The sequence below is a fragment of the Peromyscus leucopus genome, chromosome 2 (genome assembly GCF_004664715.2).
Source record: "Peromyscus leucopus breed LL Stock chromosome 2, UCI_PerLeu_2.1, whole genome shotgun sequence".
Lineage (NCBI taxonomy): Eukaryota > Metazoa > Chordata > Mammalia > Rodentia > Cricetidae > Peromyscus > Peromyscus leucopus.
The window spans coordinates 84,894,432-84,915,794 of record NC_051064.1 but is presented as its reverse complement, the minus strand read 5'-3'; the positions used below and the strand labels follow the sequence as shown (position 1 = coordinate 84,915,794).

Sequence of the window (21,363 nt, the reverse complement as noted above, 5' to 3'; positions counted from 1 at the left end):
TGGGGAGATAGTTCATGCTCCTACTGCCCTGTAGTGGGCAGCAAAGGCTTTGTTTGGTTTTAAAAGTTTTTTTTGTTTTTTTTTTTCTTAACATAATTTCTTTATTGATATTTTTGGGCAATTTCACATCATGCATACTAATTCAACTCACCTCCAATTCCCCCTCCCACGTCTTCCCCTCACCCCTGCAGCACCCACCCCCTAGATCTCAACATTTATTTCGAAATGTGTCTTTAGGAGTCTTACCGTGGCTTTATATGAATACTTTATCCACTGAGGATAAGGACTACTCTGGCAATGTTGACACACTTTTTATTTTCAACAAGAACTGGTGCTGTGAAAGACTAAACAACACAGAATGGTTCCATTGAAGACTAAATGTATGAAAAATTGAGAAAGTGATGGGATCCAGCCAACAGAAAGAATATTCACTGGTACCTATTCCATGTCAGGTCTCTTCAGAATGATGGAATGTACAATCAATTCAGCCAAGAAGTGAAGCAATCCATAAAAGCATTATTGAGATTCTGTAGACTTTTGAGTGAAGCCATTACCCAAGTGAAGTTTCTCCATAAGGTTTTCATTACATATCTAATGTTGAATCCAGTAAAGAACATGAAAGAAGAGATGAGTAGTTGCTGAATCCTGCTCATTATTGAACATGACTTTGAGGTGCAAAAATGGATAATTATTTAAAACATGGACAAATTTGGTTAATCACACTGCCTATAAACAAAGTAGACCCTACCCCATGCCCTCTCAACTATTTCTTTTTTTAACTTCTCCATCTTTGACTAAATGCTTTTTATGTCATAATTAAACTTATGCATTTAATCTATTGGACTAAAATACAACCTCTTAATGTTTCTTAATTAGTTATAACATTTTAGTGCTACCTCTTTATGATAGAAACTATGACCAGCTTTTATTCTTCTGTTCTTCTGGCCTTTGAGATGAACATACAATCATAAAAAGGAAAGAAACATTTTTAAAGGTTTATAATTTCATAGTTTCCTTATAATTCTAGTTGTAGATTATTGGTAATGCAAAAGTGATATACATTGTTCAAATTAAATTTTTCCTGGATGTTCATTTATTTTGCATCTTTGTTCCTTCTCTGTCTTTGACCTTTGTAATTGCTTTCTTTTACTCTCTCTTTGCCTATATTACTCCTTGTCCCAATCCTGTCCACCTGATATTTAAAATGAAAGTCTCCCTTCATCTTTTTTTTCCCCTCTGAAATGTTACCTAACTGCATTCTCTTTATGAGAAGTGTATATTTAGGAGAGAAAGTTTGAAATGAACTGTGATGAAATTAACACAGAAAATTAGTGTCCCAACTCCTTAAATTCTAGATCTCAACATTTATTTCGAAATGTGTCTGTCATTATCCTTAGCCATTTATCCACAATACAGAAAAGTCACAACATAGTAAGTTCAACTGAGTACAAATAAAAGTTACAGTCATTATGTGCCAGTCTCACTTCTGAATATCATATACACAGTACAATTCCACTTAGTGGTGAGCCCATAAGCATTTTGGTTTGCTAAAGGGCCCTGTACACCAGGAACTATTTTATTGACATCAGTGTTCACAAACAAGACAATAATATCTGTTCTCTTATTGAAATAAAATATTTATAAAATGATATATTTAGCTAAACAAAGAAAACACAATTTTGTGATTAAAATGTTAATAGAATTAGTATTAAGTTTGGGATCCCCTAGTCTCGTGCCAAATCAATGATGTTTTGGCAGGCATTCTCATTGCTCCTGTCAGGCCTGGGTTTCCGCTGTACTTCTCTTCTGTCTCTATAACGTTTTGGGGGATTCTGGCATGTCTTCCTTTGTTTTAAGATTCATAGCTAGAAAATCCTTGTTATTGTTGATTCTGATTGTACACAACTATAATCCTCTCACTTGGGAGGCAGAGACAGGAAAATCATTAAGTGTCACCCTATGCTACACAGTGACATCTGCCCCAGAAAATAAAACAATGACAATACACAGTCCAAAACAACACAACCTTGCTTATGTGATAAATCTTATCTTTTCTTCTGACAAAACTCTATAGGTTATCTGTCTTTTCTCTCAACCATGAATGCAACTTAGAAATGTACACAAATATATTCATACCTGCCAAATAATTTTATCTTTCACTGGCTTGGAATAGGCATGTGCAGTATAAATTTCACAAATTTTTTTTTCTCTATTTCCTTTGTTTGCACAGGTAGATGCTGTCTTAGGGTTTTTATTGCTGTGAAGAGACACCATGACTGGAAACTCTTACTTATAAAGAAAACTGTTTAATTGAGGGTCCTGGCCTATAGTTTCAGAGATTCAGTCCATTATCATCATGACTGGGAGCATGGCACCATACAGGCAGGCATAGTGCTGGAGGAATAGCTGAGAGTCCTACATCTTGCAGGCAACAGGAAGCTGACTGAAACACTGGGAAGTATTTTGAGCATAAGAAACCTCAAAGCCCACTCCCACAGTGACACACTTCTACCAATGCTATAACCACTCCAACAAAGCCACACATCTTACTGATGCCACTCCCTATGAGATTATGGGGGCCAATTACATTCAAACTACCACAGATGCATTACCATCATTTTACATCTTTATAATCCAAAGATATTCAGTAGCAACCAATAAATAATTGCTCATATTTTGGCAAATTGATATTGAAATAGACAATAGTAATTTGTTTGGAGGGGGAAAGTTGAGATAGTGAATTCTGTAAAATTATGGAAATAGTGATATCGGAATTACTTGGCAGCTGAATGGAAGAATTTGGAGTTTGTTAGTTTCATTAATATCATGACCTAATTTAGGCTTTATTATAATGGTATTTAAAATATGAATAGTTAAAAACTGATAGGAAACTTTAGGTAAATGAAATTAACAAAACTAATGATACATAAAGATTAAGTCTGGAATACTATGTAGGTGTTGGAAAAAGAAAGGGATAGCCATATAAATCAGGTGAGATTTCAGTAAGGTCTTTAAGATTACTTAATAATATTGTGCCAATGTTGCTTATCACTGTAGTAGGAAATATAACTATGGCTATTCCTTTTTACCTTTAAGGACATGGGTAATGAGCACATAAATTCTTTGTAGAAGCATATGCAATCATGTTCTTGAAACACTTGTGTATAGCCTTATTTCCATTGGAAGAATACTGTCATTTGAACTTGAGGTGCTTTCCTTTAAACGGATGTTCATGTTAGCAAGAACAGTGCAGACACAGTGCTTAGTCTGTCTCTGGGCACTGTGTCTGGGCACATGGTATGGTGCACTGACTGGATCAAGACTCAATTGTAGATTTCTAATTTTCCTTTGTAACTAATAAATACTCCAGGAGAGATACTTTGGATGCATATTTCATGCAGTAATTTTATTATCCTGTCATTTTTTTCCCTGTAGATATTACAGTGCTGTCTTCTGGGCAGCAAGTTTTAATTTAAATTTTTCTTTCTACTCTAACACTCCTGTGTTCCTCTTCTGCAGACTGGACTCTGGCCTCATACATGCTATGCATATAGCTACTACTGAATGCACCCCAAGTTTGCTGGTTCCTTTCTGTTCCTATTTATTATCTAGGAACATCTTGATGTGCTTTACAAAACTGGAACTGGAGAATGTTAGAACTCTTTGTCTAGACATGCATGTTACTCAACAGTGATCATTAACACAGATCCATCCATCTGAAATCTGTCCAAGCCAGGTATTTCTCAAACTAGGGAAAACTTTATCAATAAAATGTTTGAGATAAAAGCTTACATATGTGCACACACATACATGGCTGATATTTAAATACTATAAATATACACAAACAGTCCACTTTACATAAAATTTTCTTTCTAGTTTAAGCTCACAGAGCTCTGCTAACACACTAGTATTTTGCTCTGAGGAGTCTGGTCTATAAGGGCATTGATTTGCTAATTAAAAGTTCTTGAAATAATGTATGCCATGATAGTTTCATGGTCTGGTGTTAGAGTTTCCTTATGAAAGTTAATCATAAAAGTGGAAAGGAGTGGGTCAGACAGGAGGAAAGAAAGTCTTAAAATGAACAGTGATTCTAATGGGAGGTTAGAATTAAAATTCTCATGATGCTGTAAATATAGTTAGTTGTGGATGCTGTGATTGAAAGTTTATAGATACCACAGAAACCATAAAACTCTTACAAGCTTAAAGAATACAATGTTAATGATGTTTATCACTTCACATTTTCTGTAATGTATTCTGCAAATTCCACCTGTAATCTCTGATTTATCTGTGTTTTGGAGTTGGACAGAAAACCTTCTAAATCTGTTAGTTTTCATTTCTGCACAGGTATATCTAGAATACCAACCTTAAAATTGAGTTCATTTTGTGTCAAACACGATGGAATTTTACTTTTAAATAAAAAGCTTTTTTTTTTTTTGGTCATGTTATAGTAAATTTTTTGGACTCATTTTAACTTGCTGTGAATGTTTGGTGACATATTAATGCCAATTACAGTAGCATATTTTATGACTTCCAAGGTTATTGTTTATCTTTAAAACAGACACAGAAGGAATTTATTTACAACTACTCATGGGTTTGCTGCAAACCTCTGACAGCTGACTGGTCAGTTGCCTTCAGCACCCACTTGTATATTCAGTGAACAGATAAGTGCTGTGGGCAGTTTTACTCTTGAGCAATGAAGTTTAAGACAAAGGAAGAATAATTACCCTAGTTTAGGATGAAGTGGCAAAAGAAATTATTTAATTGCTTCCAAATCCTTGGAAAGATACAAAAACTCAAGCTCTGAGGGAAGAGCCTTCAGCAGAAAGCAGGGCCATGGACAAACAGATACTTTGCTTGCACTCATTACTAGGAATCCTTTGGATTCTTCCAACTGCATTTTATTATATTCTATCTGTTTAATGAAATTATAATTAAAATGTGCATTTTAGTTTAATTATAGATTCTTTCTTACACTGGTATCCATTTCTGAGAATTCCCAGTGTCATTGGTGCATATTACATTTTAATTTGCTATGTCCTTGGTGAGAACAGTGTACCCAGCACAGAAAGGATTACTCGTCATGACTCGGTGGGCTAACAAAGCTTTTGTTGAAAGGGAAGTGTAATGAAAAGAAAAAGAAGATTCTGTTTCTTCTTGTTAAATTATTAGCTCTGATATTTTATGCAAGAGAGAAGTTGGAATTGTTTCTCACTACACTGTGCAATATGCTTACTTTGAAAGTCAGTAAAAATAAATACGCAGGGTGCACATTTCTCATAATGGGAAAAACATCATTTGGAAATGTAACATATGCAGTCTCTAAAATGAAGAGCTAGGCTTCCACAAGAAACCTGTAAGAATTGCTGTTGCCAGGATAATATGTTTAATATAAGCTTTTTCTTTTAGTTTTTTTTTTCAATGAAAAGAATCACTGTTAAGCAGGGTGGAATTTAAAAAAGCTTTTAACATGACTACACACATGAATAGTAAGTCTCATGATGATTTGGTTGTTTCACTTTATGTGCTTAAATTATTTGGCTTCATCTTTCAGGCTTGTGCATAATATAATTCAGTCAACAGGTATTTATAAATTATTTACTTGTCAAATAGTGTTAAACTAGAGAACTTCCAAGGCAACAGATATGTGGAACACCAGCCCAACAAAATAGCCTACTTCTCTGAGGCTTTCCCAAGTCTCTGAGGCAGCAGTTTATTTAAAGCCTGAATCACTTTTTATATAATGAGTGTTTATGAAAGCGTCTCAGCTGATAGGATAGTATAGTTCAAGAAGTACAGATCATAAGGCAAATGTCCTTGTCTTCATGGTACTTGTGTATAATATAGAAAGCTATTTTGCCAAAAGTTTTTCCAACAGACAGCAGCATACTCTACAGAAGAAATTACTGGACTTAAAATTCTGAGACGACTGGTCTACTTTTAGGTCTTAACAAATTGTCTGCCCAATCCTGGCACTTCCTAAACTTTCCCCAATCCAGGCTTCCATGTGTGCTACTGAATAGTATAGAATGTACCAGTTTTGCTTCCTCAATTAACAGATTTGTAACTTACCTCCATTTTGAAAATTTCAAGGTTCTCATTAGTCTTTTAAATATTCATCTATATTCACTCAGTAAGCTGTCAGTAAGCAATAATAACATTTCAAATTCTAATCAAGAGGTCTGAAGTAGTTAGGGACCTTGAAGGAGATTTATTAAACTGGCTTACATGATACAGGCTCGGTAATCCAGCAGAGGCAGAGAATTTGGTAGCTGCTCAGTAAAGGGTTGGGAGATAATTGGGAAGTCACTGATTTTCAGTACAAATTTGGAAGCCCAAAGAAGCTGAGTTCTTCTATCAGTGAATGAATGCAGCAGCCACTATGGCAACAGTAATAAAGCAGGTGAGTTGCCAGAAAGAGTGAAGGCAAACATGCAAAAGCTCCAGGCTTATTTCTTCAACCTCTTTTTTCATGGGCTGTCACTGAAAGGAGTGAGATGCATTTATGGTAGGTCTACCCTCTTCAAATAACCTGTTCATGAAAATTTCTCATAGCTGTACAGGGTGGCTTGCCTTCAGGTTGATGTCATTTCTAATCAAGCTGACAACCAAGATTAACCACCATAAACCCTAAGAAAACCTTCACAATATCAGTCTGTCAATTATCATTTTAACAATGGTCTCAAGATACATGTTAGACACTATTTGTATGGCATCCCAAATGTCTACTGGGGTGTATTTTCACATATCCTATTGTGTTGTCAAATTTCTGAAAGAAAAATACTCAAGCAGCCACTGGGAGTCTGAAGCCACTTCTGAAGAAAGGGATCCAATTTGAGATCTGACAAAAAGCAGTCATGTGTGCTGAAAAGCCTGCTAAACACAGTGGTTCAGTCTCTGTTCCAGAGTCAACAGGGTATGTTCCAAGGAAATGCATACATTTTAGGTCTTTGTGTGTTTGTATACACATGCATGCTCTTGTGTGTTTGGACAGTACATCAGATAAAAGCTGCAACAGATATTTCTTAAGAATTTTTCTTGTTTCCAAATAAGCATTTGACACTTGTCTAAACACAATCTATTGTCATCATCTAATTTTGCAGAAAAAGGTCTGAGGTCCAGATGTAAGAGTTTTTTTTTTTTTTCCCCTTGTACTTCCTGTGCTTGTATAGGTCAGTCAGGAAAACACAAGGATTTCAAAATGTGAACTTTTATAAGGGAAGCTACTTATTTATAAAGCTCTCTTTAGTGGTACCTAGATCAACCTTTCACAGATGTTCTACATCACAAATATTTTTAGAGTTGGATTCCCAAATTTATGCCTTTCAACCCCAAAGACAGGCGAATGTGTGTTCTGACTCCTTGCTTAAAATTAGCTGGCAATTATTTAGTTAACAAATGAGATTTGCTGTCGGTGTGCTATGAAGTGGAAGTGAGCAGTTGTTGGAAAAAGGATATAAATGGTGCCTTGCAAGGCTACACTGATCTTACTTTTTTGTTTTTAATTCAAGATCTTGAAAGTAAAACTTACTTTAAAATACTCAAGTGTCTGTTGGGAAGCCACTTCTGACATGCTTCAGCCAGCGACACTTTCCCACTCATGTGCATGGCTCTCTGTTGTGAGGTACAAGGAACTAATGATTTAGCACATGGGAAAAGAGAGACTATAATACTTTATGCCCATGAAACATATTGGTTATTCTTTCATGCTTCCAGTCAACTTATATTTTCTGAGTGTCTTTTGTATGCTAGGCATTGTGTTAGGTGCTAGATATGACATAAAACAAAACCCTCTGCATAGAAATTTCCAAGTATTTTTAAGGAAAGAAAATAAAACAACACCTGAACTTCCAGATTATCAGACAGAGTGGAAGACATTTCAGAATTCTCTATACTGGGGACATAAGCTAGGCAAAGCCTGGAAGAGGGGATGGTTTGAGCTGAGTGTAACAGGATTAAGGATCAATGAGGCTTGAGTGTAGAAACTGGAAAGTAATGCGAAAAATGCAGAATTGAGTTATAGTATATTCACTGGAGTCCCTAGAATGGAAGGGTAGTTCAGCTTAATAGGGGCCAGGGACTTCCAAAATACCTAGACCAAGAACTGTATACAGTAGCATAGAAGGTAGAAAGCTATTTTGTGACTTTAGCAGAAGGACAGCCTGGAGTGAATTATCCTTTTGGGTAGTTTCCTTATAGTAGAATGGAAGGTGGGCTGATATGAGAATGAAATTGGGATCAGCATAATAACAATTAATAATAATAATAATAATTCTAGCCTCAAGTTACTATGAGAAACTTTATGTATATGTCTCATGTATGTGCATATATGTGTCTCTTGTATCACACTTCCCCCCAGCTAAAAACTTAGATGAAGAATCAGAATAGAATTCAAAAATGAGTGAATTTTCAGATTGCACTTCTAATTATTCCATTCTGTAATGAAGAAGATGAAAGCCAAGGAAGTAAAATGACTTGCTCAAAACCATAAAATGTCTGACAAAACTAGAATTTGGGGCCTGATCTTCCTTAAAAACAAACAAACAAACAACAATAATAGCAACAACAACAAAAAAAAATATGGCTTAAAATTCACAAGGACTCAGCCCTTCAGCTTCAGAGAAACATTTTAACTAGTACATTAATGATGTGCCTGTGTGAACAGCACCATAAAGCAAGTGACCTTCATGGGTACGTCTCTGTGGTTAAAATTAAAAAGACAAAGTAAAATGGGATCCGATTATTGATGTAATTAGTTGATAATCTTGTGAGGTGACAGATTCATTAATGCCTAGTATTGATTGATGATTATGGGACATTCTGATTTCTGAGCTGGAACCCAAGTCCAGTATTCAGAAATAACAAAGACCAGTGTCCTCCATCCTGCCTTCTGTAAGGTGCATCACAGTGACAGTGTTGATTGCATGACATTCATTCAACTCTTCTTTTGTCTTCTGTTGTCAGAGGTCTGGGCGATTGGAAAATCAAGCATTTAAGAGACAATGAAGAGAATATCATGATTAACTTTTCTTTAGGACTGTAGGCTCCCCAGTATCCACAAACCTGAAACAGAAGAAATGCATTGATGCTGGTCCTTTGTATATAGTTGGAATTTCCTCACTTTTTGATGAATAAATGCTTGCAATATGTATAAAATTTCAGTATTTCCTTTGTTTTTTAAAAAAATTATATATGAGTGTTGTCCCTGCATGTATGTGTCTCTTGTCATATGATACCCACAAAAGCCAGAATAAAATGTCAAATTCCCTGAGATGGGAGTTACAGATGATTGTCAACAAACATGTGAGTGCTGAGAATAGAGTTCTGGTTCTCTGGAAAAGCAGTCACTGTTTTTAATTTCTGAGGCATCTCTTCAATCCCTCAGTATCCTATTTGAATAAATGAGTAGATACTAAAGATAAAAAATATAAACAGTATTTTACAAGTGTAGTATTTATTGAAATATGTGCTTTTTGTTAGCCTTTGAACTTGAAAATATTCACTATAGGATTCTCTGGATAGTTTTCATGTCCTGTGAGGGCACACAACTTAACAAAGAACACAGATACTGGTCAGTGAGCCCTGGGACACCAAGCCTAATCATCAGCATAATAGGGTTCCAAATACCTTTGCATGTCACTGATTCTTTGTTACTAGGAAGTAAAATGGTCCTTAAAGGGGCTCCGTTTCTTGAGATGCATATTCTACTGAGGTCTTCATCACTCCTACAGATTCTTACATGGGAGGATTAATTTTAGGATGCATATCCCTTTAGGGAAATAAAATAAAATTCAATGTTCAAAGTGTTTTATTGACTACAGTAGCACATGAGTTCAATATTGCTGGCTTTAGTGTACACTATGGCTTGGCACTCCCGATGATGGTGTCCATGACATTGGCATCATAAATCATTTTAAGCATTGTGATCTAGACAAGGCAGACCTTAAGACATCAGGTAGAACTCATCCATTTGCCTGGGTTGGCTCTCCACAATTATATTTATTGGAAAATCACTACTATTTTCTGGAAGAATACGTAGCACTATTTAAGAGTAAATACAAGGTAATAGATAAATTAATAGATAACACACAATAAATAATAACACCAGTGTGGAATAATCACAGAAGTCTTTCTATCTGTTTTCTTAAAAGATAGTCCATCAAGGCTATATCAAAAGTATCTTTCCCGGTCATTACCAATTTGTGACAAGAACTAGGTGCCAGAATATTCTAAATATCCTGGTGTCAGTCTAAGCTTAGCACCAGAAGTTGGCTTTCATGAGTATGTGCAGTATACACCTTAAACTTGCTGAAGACTTATTTGGAGATCATGGTATTTAACATTTAGATTGTTATATTTTAATCAAACAGTGTATAAACCATATAACAAGCAATTGATCAGAGCATGGAACATGCTTCTATATGTTGTATCATGAGATACTCTGTATCTCTGTGAGGGAATTAAACTTTTTCCTTAGATACTATCAGTGCACATCACTATGACCATAATAAAGAGAGACAGATCACTTCAGGAATGGAGCAGTTGCCATGGTATATTTAAAAACTACCAAGAGCAAAGCATTTCTCCTCATCTCTTGGACTCTTCTAAAAAACAGTTGTGACTCATGCCTACTTCTGAGAAAATGGGGTGTTTTATTCTCTTATGGAACAAAACATTAGAGGATGGGACATTGTTCAGTACATAAAGTGCTTGGAATGCAAGTGTTTGGACTGGAGTTTAGATCTCCAGCACATGAAAGCCAGCTGGTGGGACCCCCAGGGCGAGCTGGTTAGATGAGCTCTGTGTTCAGGTGTGAGACCCTGCTTAAGTAAATAAAGTGTAAAGGGACTGAAGAATATAGATAACATCAACCTCTGACTCCTCCCACAGACACCACACACCACATATCACCCACCAAAAATATACATGCCAATATTGCTGCAAGTATAGGGAAATATGTGGAAAGATGTGAAGGGTCAAGGGAATTCCTTGCATTTTGTATTAAGTTTCATATATTAGAATCCTTTTATCTCTTCACTGACAATTATAAAATCACTAAATATCCACATTCAATTAAATTGTTTGGGGGGGCTTACCCCACACACATAGCTTACCCAACATACAAAAATATTGTATTTTCTTCGAAATATGAGATCATCCAGCCTGAGATATTTAGCTTGCTTATGTATGAAGGAGGTATCTAGTACAAGTACTAAGTGGATTAACTTGATATGTTAATGTTTGTGAGCATCTGTGACTATTCCTTTAGAGGAACATGTAGAAGGGAAACAACTGGATCAAAGGGAGAAAGTAGGTTTTCAGAATCTGAAACAAGCTAGCCAATTGTGTTCCAGTCTACACTGCCAGTCAAGATGACAGTTTCCTCTAGGCTGTTTCTTAATACTAGTCTCAGTGTATTAAAAGGATATGTACACTCCTAGCCTAGACTTAAGGCAAAAATATCATTGTTGAATTGGGCACAGAAAGAATTAAAAGTCAGAGGAACAGGAAGTTAGCTGTATGTTTTTGATTGTTTTTACTCTTTTTTGGGGGGCACCACCCAGCTCGCAAATAAATCACACACAGAGGCTTATTCTTAATTATGAATGCCTGGTCTTAGCTTGGCTTCTTTCTAGCCAGCTTTACTTAACTTTAAATTACCCTGTCAACCTTTCACCTCTGGGCTTTTCCCATTCACTTCTCTAAATCTTACTCTGTTGCTGGTTGTGTAACTGAGTGGCTGGCCTCTGATGTCCTCCTCCTTCTCTGGCTCCCCCTTTTCAATTCTCTATCTTGTTTCTTTCTACTTCATTCAGATTTCTCCCTCTATGTATTCTTCCTGCCTGCCAACCCGCTGATCCTTTCTCCTGCCATGCTATTGGTCAGCTCTTTATTAAACCACCAGGTGTTTTAGACAGACACAGTAACACAGCTTCACAGAGTTAAACAAATGCAACTTAAGCAAAAGTAACACACCTTATAATAATATTCTAGCACAGCTGTGAGTTTGTGTATCCTAGAAATGTCAGAAACTGTACTAGGAAGTCTCACCAACATAGCTGTCTAAAAATGATCTGAACAAGGATAATGCCAATAGACAATGCTAATGTGAAGGAGACAAAGTTCATGAGGCCTCAACCATAGACATAGAACTATAGGGAATCAAGGAATGTTGAGAGCTGGAGGAATATTGTTTCCCAGGAAGAGCACAAATTATTTAGCCAAGAGCAATAATTACCAATAAAAACATATACATACACTCAACACTATAGGAATGAGTGGGTTGTATTTATATATTTAGTATTAAGCAGGTGTAATTACAAATTTAGCAACACACACACACATACACACACACACACACACACACACACACACACAGAGAGAGAGAGAGAGAGAGAGAGAGAGAGAGAGATTAATAAAGCAGGGAAGCCATGAGATAAAAAGAGGGCAAGGAGTATACATGGTAAAGAATGGAGTGAGGAAAAGGAAGAGGAAAATGGTGTTGTTATACTATAATCTCTTAAAAAATACTAAATTTTAAAAGGTATTTACTGTTGTAGACAAAGGGCACACCCATGAAGAACCTGTTCTCTGTAGTTAAGGTCTTTGAGATATACTTGTTCATTAGGTCTGGAGAAGGCTGCTTTGAGAGGACCCGTGGAGGGTAGAAAAGGGAAGAACATGCTCACTAATGGGCAGTCCCATGGAGGCTGGGAATATTGAAAGCATGAGGTTTATGAAGAAGCATGTGAAAGAGAAAGTTATATGACAAGCAAAACCATCCCCAGAAGTTGTTAAATGTTTAGGGTAGGAGTAGAGAAGAAATCAATCTTGGTAGAGAGTTACTGGGTGGAAGAACTTCCTTGCCACTTACTGAATGCAAATAGCTGGTTAACCATTGTCTGAATTTCAGTGTGACATTTAGAACTTTTCTTAATGAGGTTGTGGTCCGTCTATTCAGTCTTTCCCTCCTTTTCATTGTTATTATTCTGCTTTTTAAAAAATCTTTGAAGACTTTTTATTCACCCGATTTTTGCTTGTTTTCAGTTCAAATAAACTGATCTTCAGGGGGAAAATGGTGTTCCCTTTCTTAAAATAAAATATTCCCATTACAGGTTTGTCTGCCTACCACAAACACCAGACCATCCAACTTTAGTACAATTTCTAATATGGTGACTATTCTGGGACCAAAAAAAAAAAATGTGTTTAGAGGCTGATTAAATACTGCCTTTCTAAGCTCAGGTCTGACTTTGTGGTGCCATGTGTTTCCGTGATAATTCATTTTAGCTTGGTAGTGATGCTGACCTCCATGCTCTTATACAGTCCTGCTTCCTCACTCCCACAGCCACAGGCACTAGACTTTCGGGTTCCTGTCTTTATTGACCTTGGGGAATATTAAGTGTATCTCTGTCATTTAAAGAGATTTTCTGTGCCTCTAGTCATGCCAGACCACACCTAGACTGAACCTAGAATTATGTCTATTAAGTTCCATTTTAAAGCTTCATTCCAGCAAAATAAAATAAGTGAAAAGCACTGCCATTTTAACTTCAGTTTCTCTAAAATGAAAGCTTGTCTCCTGTGCCTGTGTTCTTCAGGCATTCTGTACAACACAGAAAGAAAAGTCCAAACAGCAATTTCACACTGAAAATGAAGAGTAGAGGAGAAATGGGGGGAGTCAGGCACATCAAGAAATCTAAGTCACAAAACATTGGGGGGGGGGACTTATTTTGGCTTATCAACAGTTTGCAACTTTTCAGAGATGGCACCTTTTGGTCACTTCTTGCATCCCACAAACTATTCTAAGCAGTTTATTTTGGATAAATAATTTAACATTTACAAACACCTCACTGTGAGAGGTGAGTTTCAGAGAATGATATATAAATTGTATAAAGCTCAAAGTGCCTGATATATTTGGAACAAATATCCAAATCCAGAAAGCATCCCATTCTAGTTTTGACTATGAAGCCAATAATTTGATCTAGAATATTCTTCTGTTTATACCTGTGTATGTATGGTATGATTCTTGATCCTCTTATCACCCCTGTTGTGAAGAATTCCCAAGGGAGTGTGTGCATATGTGTGCACTTGTGGATGTTCATGTCTGTGCATACATACATGTGTATACTCTCTTGTGCATCTTTATCTTGATTGCATTTCCCTCACTCTAGAATGCTCACTGTCTTGGATTCTTCCCACTGTCAGAAACTCCTGCAACCAAAATGTATATCCCCCAACTTACCATTTAAATTCAATTGACTTGTAGGTACCTTTAAGAATAAAGTCTTATGAGGGTTTTGTTAAACAAATGTAAAAGAAAAAAAATTATTTGTTTCTATGGTTGTTATTTCTCACTCAATGTAAAATTTTCACTTGAGCATACTGTTACAGATAACAAAGAATATTGTGTTCTGAAGTTTTTATTCTTTCTTTCTTTTTTATTTATTGATTTATTTATTATATCTGGTTTGATAGGCTGAAAAGTCACCAAAACATGCATAAAATAATGATTTTCTCTTATTCTTTACACATTCCACTAAAGTTCTTATAATTGTTGCAACACATTTGCCAAGAAAATTCTAAGATTTAGATATGTGCTTTTATGGATTATGTCTTTGAAAATATTTGGAAATTAGAAATGTAATAGAATAATAAAATTAAAATGAGGGTATTTGGTTCTATTTCATCTTTTGTTTCCTAAAATGCCCAAGTTCATTTAAACAACACATTCAAGTCTATTATTTGTGCATTTATTCCAGATTCATTGAGAAACTTGAATGCATTATTACCATGATAATGACCCACAGTTAGCTTTAATTGGTCTCCACTGCCACTTTTTCATGAGCGAATGTTGTCAGGCTTTTATTATGATTCAATCTGTTTGACCTATTTCTTCTTCCTAGTATTCTGAAGATAAATTATATAGCATATTTGAAAAGTGTGAAGTATGATTATTGGCATAAAATTGACAGAATTGTCAATCAGAATCTGCTCCAACACTTGTTCCTGAGGCAAAAAAGGCTTAAGACATAAAAGAATAGAGTTTCTTAGAGGTTCAAAATGAGACGTAGTTCAGCATACGATGGCTCACCTTCTTTTGTCTTATTGAACTTTAATTAAAAATGCAAAAGATAATATATTTTTAGTAGATATTAGATAATAAATAGGTAGATACACGTTGTAATCATGGATAAAGGTTTAAACCATGTTTTAGTTTTATGTCTTGGTATTGAGGAGTATCTTTATGATTTTTTTTCTTTCATCAGGTTCCTGTCCTGAGACCATAGCAGAAAGTGCCTTGGATGAAGGTGTGTATGATTTACATTCTCTGTGTATACAAAGTGAATGTTTTTGATAATTATATTAATGGTGCATGGTTAAAAAGATGCTGATATGATAAAAAATAGTATATCATGTCCTCTATCATTTTTTAAAATATATGCATGAGAAAATCAGAAGTCTAATTGTCAGATAAAACCATTGCCTAGGTGCCAAAAGTCTTAATCCACACAAACCCTAGCAAAGTCTCACGGAGTCTAGCAAGCTGTTACTGTGGGTGCCCTGTCAATATGACAATGAAACTGTTCCAAGGTTCAGAGAAGGTATATCTTTAATGACTTGGGTAATATATTATTTGAAATTGAATATATGTACTCTAAATTAGTACTTAAATGTATCTAGATTTTCAGTGAACAAATTAGTTAAAACTATCAATCAGTTTAAAAACTGCAATATTCCAGAAACTGAGCAAGCCGATTGTTTAGTAAAAGGTACATAAACCACTATAAGAGAGGCAAGGAGTAGTGCAAAGCCAGTTACTGGTGTCAGCCCTTCCATACTGGAAAACTAGCGTAGCTTTACAAACTATTATAGCCAGAACCACCGAGGAGATTGAAATATAGTAACTGGATCCAAAGACGGGGTGAATTCAACTCACAATCTACAGAAATGGGGCCAAACACAAATCATAAAGTTTAAGCATTATGGCAATTTTTTGTAACTTGAATGTATGGTTTTCAGTTTGAAATTTATAGATGACAGTTCCATGTCTCAATGTCAAAAGGCCTGAGATGTTTAGACAGAATGTGAGGCAACTATGCTAACCTCTAGCCTGCAGAAGCTGCATTTAGATGAAGGTTCATAGAATGGATGCAGAGGAAAGCCTGTGTGAAGAACAAGACAAGCATGCACTTGAGAACAATGGTGGGGAGGGATGGAAATTGAAAACTGAATATTGCACATAAGAGCTATCAAGGCTCAGTACTTTACCCTGAAGAAAATACCAAGAGATCACTTATTTAAACTAGAGCTTGCTAGGACAGATGTACATGAGTTCTAGGACAAGGTAGAGGAAGAAGTTTTTCCTGGACCTGGGTAAATATCAAATAGTTTCAGTAGTTTCTAGGTTCAGTAAATCATCAGAGTCCATTACAACCCATCAGGGTTATAACCCTAGATGTGAGTTGGTGAGACAGTATTCTGCAATAAATGGAAGTTTTGTTTTGTTTTGTTTTGTTTTTCGAGAAACCTACACATGGTTTCTCTGTGTAGCTTTGTGCCTTTTCTGGAACTCACTCTGTAGCCCGGGCTGGCTTCAAACTCACAGAAATCCACCTGCCTCTGCCTCCCGAGTGCTGGGATTAGGGCATGAGCCACCACTGCCGGTCTAAAAGCAATTTTATTTTGAAAGAAAAAAACTGGGTATTGGTTTGTAGGTTTGAGAAAATATGTTTATATATTATTATCAGTAATGATTAAACGCTTGACAAGATTTTTATGTAAACTCAGTATTTAAAGAAATGTAATTATGTACGAATTATTGTAATTTAATTTGACTCAAAACATAGTGTATGTGTTCATCCTGTTTCTCTTCTATAAATAATGAAGCATTCTATAAATGAAAATGTGATTAGTTTAATAAAATTTAAACTTTAAGCATTCTTTACTCCCAGAATGCATTTTTAGTTACCATGTAGAGGTTGATGTGACGTTGTAGTATCTAAAGTGAATCTTCCAGTTGATGAGCAATGCCGGATGAGGAATGAATGGGTTCAGGCACAAATTTCCATCATGCAGAGGCTTTAGGGAACTGACATTTGACAAGGAACAAATAGCACAATGCAAAGAGCCCCAGTTTTGTGTATGACAATCAGGCTCAGTCTGCCTGCCAGGACTATTTATTGTTATCCATTCCTGATAGTTTCAGGAATGACTTTCTGACAACAAATTGATAACTAGGATGTTTTCTAGTATAAGTTCTAGGGAGCTGTCATAGTATAAGGAAGCTTTCAGGGTGGTTTTGGGAGTCATGGTTCCATAATGGAATCTTTCTAGGTTTGAAATAGGGCTGTCACTTACTAGGTATGAAACCTTGGGCAAGTAACTGTAAGCCAAAATGAAATTTTCTAATACTTATCACAGGGAGTGAGAAGGTCTATGGACAAAATTACATAGCAATGAACTAGGGAACCCCTTGAGGTGGTTTCCACATACTGAGAATGGCTCTGGCCCTTAGTCCTACAATTAAAAAGGCTATAAACCCTGCCAGCCACTGAAGTAGAATTGGAAGTGGATGTATTTCTAACTAATCCAGATAAGAGGCAGCAAAGGTAGCACCTTGATTTCAGACTTGCAAAGCACCCAAAGAAGCCATCCTTGGCTATATTCATGAATCTACAAGATGATAAATGTGGATAACTTAAGTTACTAAATCAATAGCAGTCTGTTTAGCAACATAGAAAGCTCATTGTTTGGGCATAGTTGTGTCTCTCTATAATTTATATATTGGAATACTTATGACCAGATTAATTATATTTATGAAAGGGCTTTTAGGAGGTGTCAGAGTTAAGAAATAAAATGGAATTCTTTCTGATAGGATCCAATATGGGGAATAAAAGATCGCTTCTGCCACCTGCAAGCCAGAAAAGAGGCATCGAATGAAATCCATCTTGTTTGTATTTTGATCTTAGACGTTTAGCCTCCAGAGCAGTCAGAAAGAAATTTGTGTTGTTTCTACCACCAAGTACATGGCTTTTTATTACAGCAGCCTGAACTAAGACATATTTTGATATCAAGATGAGGCACTATTGTGAATACTGCCTAAAGCATGAGGGGCCTTGGAAATTAATGGTGGGAAGAAGGTTGAGCAGCTTAGAGATGCACTGTGGAAATATGTGTGACTTTGATGAAGCCTCAGCATGCTTTTTTAGAATCTGGAGGAAAATGCATTCTTGTCTTGGCTGAATTGTATTCGAGTATTTTTATAGAAGATTGAATTTGTGACCAATGCAATCAGACATTTAGCTGAGGATATTTCTAAGTGAAGTCTTGAAAGTATCCTTGACCTTCACTACTACATCCTCAAGAAGTAAAATGGGTTGAAGACTAGACTGTATTGTTTTTAACTCACTGACAATGTTCTACCTGTGTTTACTGAATTTTGGTCATTTCCAACCTTCTCTCCCTAGCACTCTCTTACCCTGCTCTCTCTTCCAGAGAAAACTTTCTTTCCACGAGTTCTTTCTTAACTTGGTATCCTTTCTTATTTTTTAATTTTTGATATCATGAGTTTTGTTATGAATCCTCTCAGGAGTAGAGTTTGCTTACTAGAACAAGGGCAAATTATCAGTGACTATACCACTAGAGAACCTAATACACACCCTTCCCAGTACCTTTTAACTAACTACCTATAATTCTTCAGTGAGGGCGAAGGCCACCTGAATTCTTCCATTGTGCATAATCAAATGGTGAAAGGACCAGTCTTGTGAAGGTCTTGTGTGCTTAAACACAGCCACATTGAGATCATATGTACAAAGGTGATGTCAAGACTAGAGGACACTGTTTCATAGCCATCCTGCCCAAACTCTGTCTCTCCCAATTTTTCTATTTCCCCTTCTATAATGTTCTTTAGGCCCTGGAGGGAATAAGATAGATGCCACATTTAGAGCTAAGTACTCCACAGTCTCTTACTTTCCACACTCTGCAAGATTATAAATCTGAATTAACCAATGCTCACAACGAAAAAAGAAGCCTCCGTTGTTTAGGCTGAGAGTGATACTAAGCTATGGGTATAAACATTTGGGAGGCAGTTTAGCATCATTTCCATTTAGCAAAAAATCAGTAGTAGGTTCTCAGCTGAGGCGTATGACCTCCCTAATTACTGGTTCTTGCCTAGGTTTACAGTATCAGGCATGAATTTTCTCCTATGGAGCAGGTCTCAGGGCTAAAAGTGATTGTTTTCTCCCATAGTAGCGCTGTCACTACTGCCCCAACTGGACATAACCTGTCAGACAGGTTGTTATTATGATCATTATATGTCCTAGGGTCGACAGCATGATAGGACAATTGATAACTTTGCGCTCCCCCGCCCCAATGCTGAAAGACAGGAAACTTCTAGCTCAGATGCCGTTTAATTTCTCAATGTCCCTCAGCTCCGGTATGTGATGACTTCAGCAATAGGGTCTTGTGAATGAGTTGTGTTGGACAACCAAGGGCATTATCAGTAGCTTTCAATAATATGGAGCTTTCTAGGACCTTGTTCTATCAGTCAAGAAGGAATTTTTAAGCATAAAAAAATCCAAAACTTAAATATTTGGGAAAATATTGCCAAACCTATATTACAGAAATGAGAAAGTATGTTTTTTTTTAAAGTACCAAAACATGATAGATATCATTTCAAAGCAGGAATTGTGCCCATTTTCAGTAAAGGTATAGAAGTGGAAAAAATGAAAGCTTGCTGTTGTATTTCTTGGGCTTCATAGGACAACAGAACTCTGTGATGCCACACACACACACACACACACACACACACACACACACACACACACGCTGATCTTTTTTATTTATTTTTTATTCATTTTACATACCAACCACAGATCCCCCTCTCATCCCTCCTCACCTTCCCCCACACCTTCCTCACTGACCCATCTCCCATTCCCTCCCCCAAAAGGGTAAGTCCTCTCATGGGGGGACAGAAAAGCCTGGTACATTCAGTTGAGGCAAGTCCAAGTTCCTCCCCGCTTTATCAAGGGTGAGCAAGGTGTCCAACCATAGGTAATGGGATCCAGAAAGCCAGCTCATGCACCAGGGACAGATCCTGATCACACTGCTAGGGACCCCTTAAACAAACCAAGCTACACAACTGTCTCCCATATGAATAGGGTCTAGTCCTGTCCTGTGCAGGTTGCACAGCTGTTGGTCTAAAGTTCCTCAGTTCCTATTGGCTCGACTCAGTTGTCTCTGTCGATTATGGGGACATCATAATCTTGATTCCCCCTTGCTCATGCAATCTCCCTTCCTTTTCTTCCACTGGACTCAAAAGAGTGAGAATGACACTGTCTCAGTCTCAACAGGCCACGTGACCTCCACACAAAGTCTTGAAGCAGGTCCACCCTAAAGGCTATGAAGGAAGGTATTTCTACAGCTTTGGGAGTGGGGCCCTTGCCATACCGCTTTAGGAATATGCTGATATCCCTTGTCTTAGACGTCTCAGATTTCTCACGTGTGGAAACTCTTGCTAGTTTTTGATACACTGTTTAAACCATTAGTAGTCCAGACTATTGTACCAGTCAGATGATTACAAAAACCCTAAATTTAGCATGATAGAAACAGAGGAATGGGAAGGATGTGGAATGAATCCCAGTTGTTATCTTAGGTAACAAATTCTATTCAGTTTATGTGAAAATACTAGGTAAATAAGGAAGTCAATTTGGGGGATCAACAGTAACCTTTTTTAAAATTTTTCTTCATTAAGAAATTTTCTACTCATTCCACATACCACCCATAGATCCCACCTCCGCCCTCCTCCCACCCCAGCCCTCTCTCCCAAGACACCCTGCATCCCCACATCCCCCAAATCAAGGTCTCTCATGGGGAGTCAGCAGAGTCTGGCACACTGAGCCTAGGCAGGTCCAAGGCCCTTCCCACTGCATCAAGACTGAGCAAGGCGTCACACCACAGGCCTTGGATTCCCAGAAGCCTGCCCATGCACCAGGGACAGATCCTGATCCCCCTGCCTGGGTGCCCCCAAATATTTCGAGCTAAACAACCATTTTCCATATCCAGAGGGCCTAGTCCAGTCCCTTGCGGGCTCCACAGCCACTGGTACACAGTTCATGGGCTTCCACTAGTGTGGCCAGTCATCTCTGCATGTCTTCCCATCATGATCTCAATGTCCTCTGCCTGCAGAATCCCTCCTCTCTCTGATCAATTGGATTCCTGGAGCTCGGCCTGTTGACTGGTCTAACAAATAACCTGTCATCATATAGCCTTTGTCCAGTGACTGATGGAGGCAGATGCAGAGATCTATGTAGCTAGAGGTTTCCTGCCTTGCCCACAGTCAGGACAAATCTTTGTCACCCACCAGTCCCA

The 21,363-nt window shown here is 37.1% G+C and overlaps 1 protein-coding gene across 48 annotated transcripts in view; it reads left to right on the top strand.

Moving 5' to 3' along the window:
- Positions 1–21,363, top strand: part of Ptprd (protein tyrosine phosphatase receptor type D) — a 2,272,674-nt gene that overhangs the window by 826,247 nt on the left and 1,425,064 nt on the right. For all 48 annotated transcript variants that reach the window (XM_037203364.1, XM_037203377.1, XM_037203376.1 and 45 more), the window contains one exon: positions 15,261–15,302. The gene's annotated coding sequence lies outside the window, so the exon portion shown is untranslated. The remainder of the gene's footprint in view (positions 1–15,260; positions 15,303–21,363) is intronic.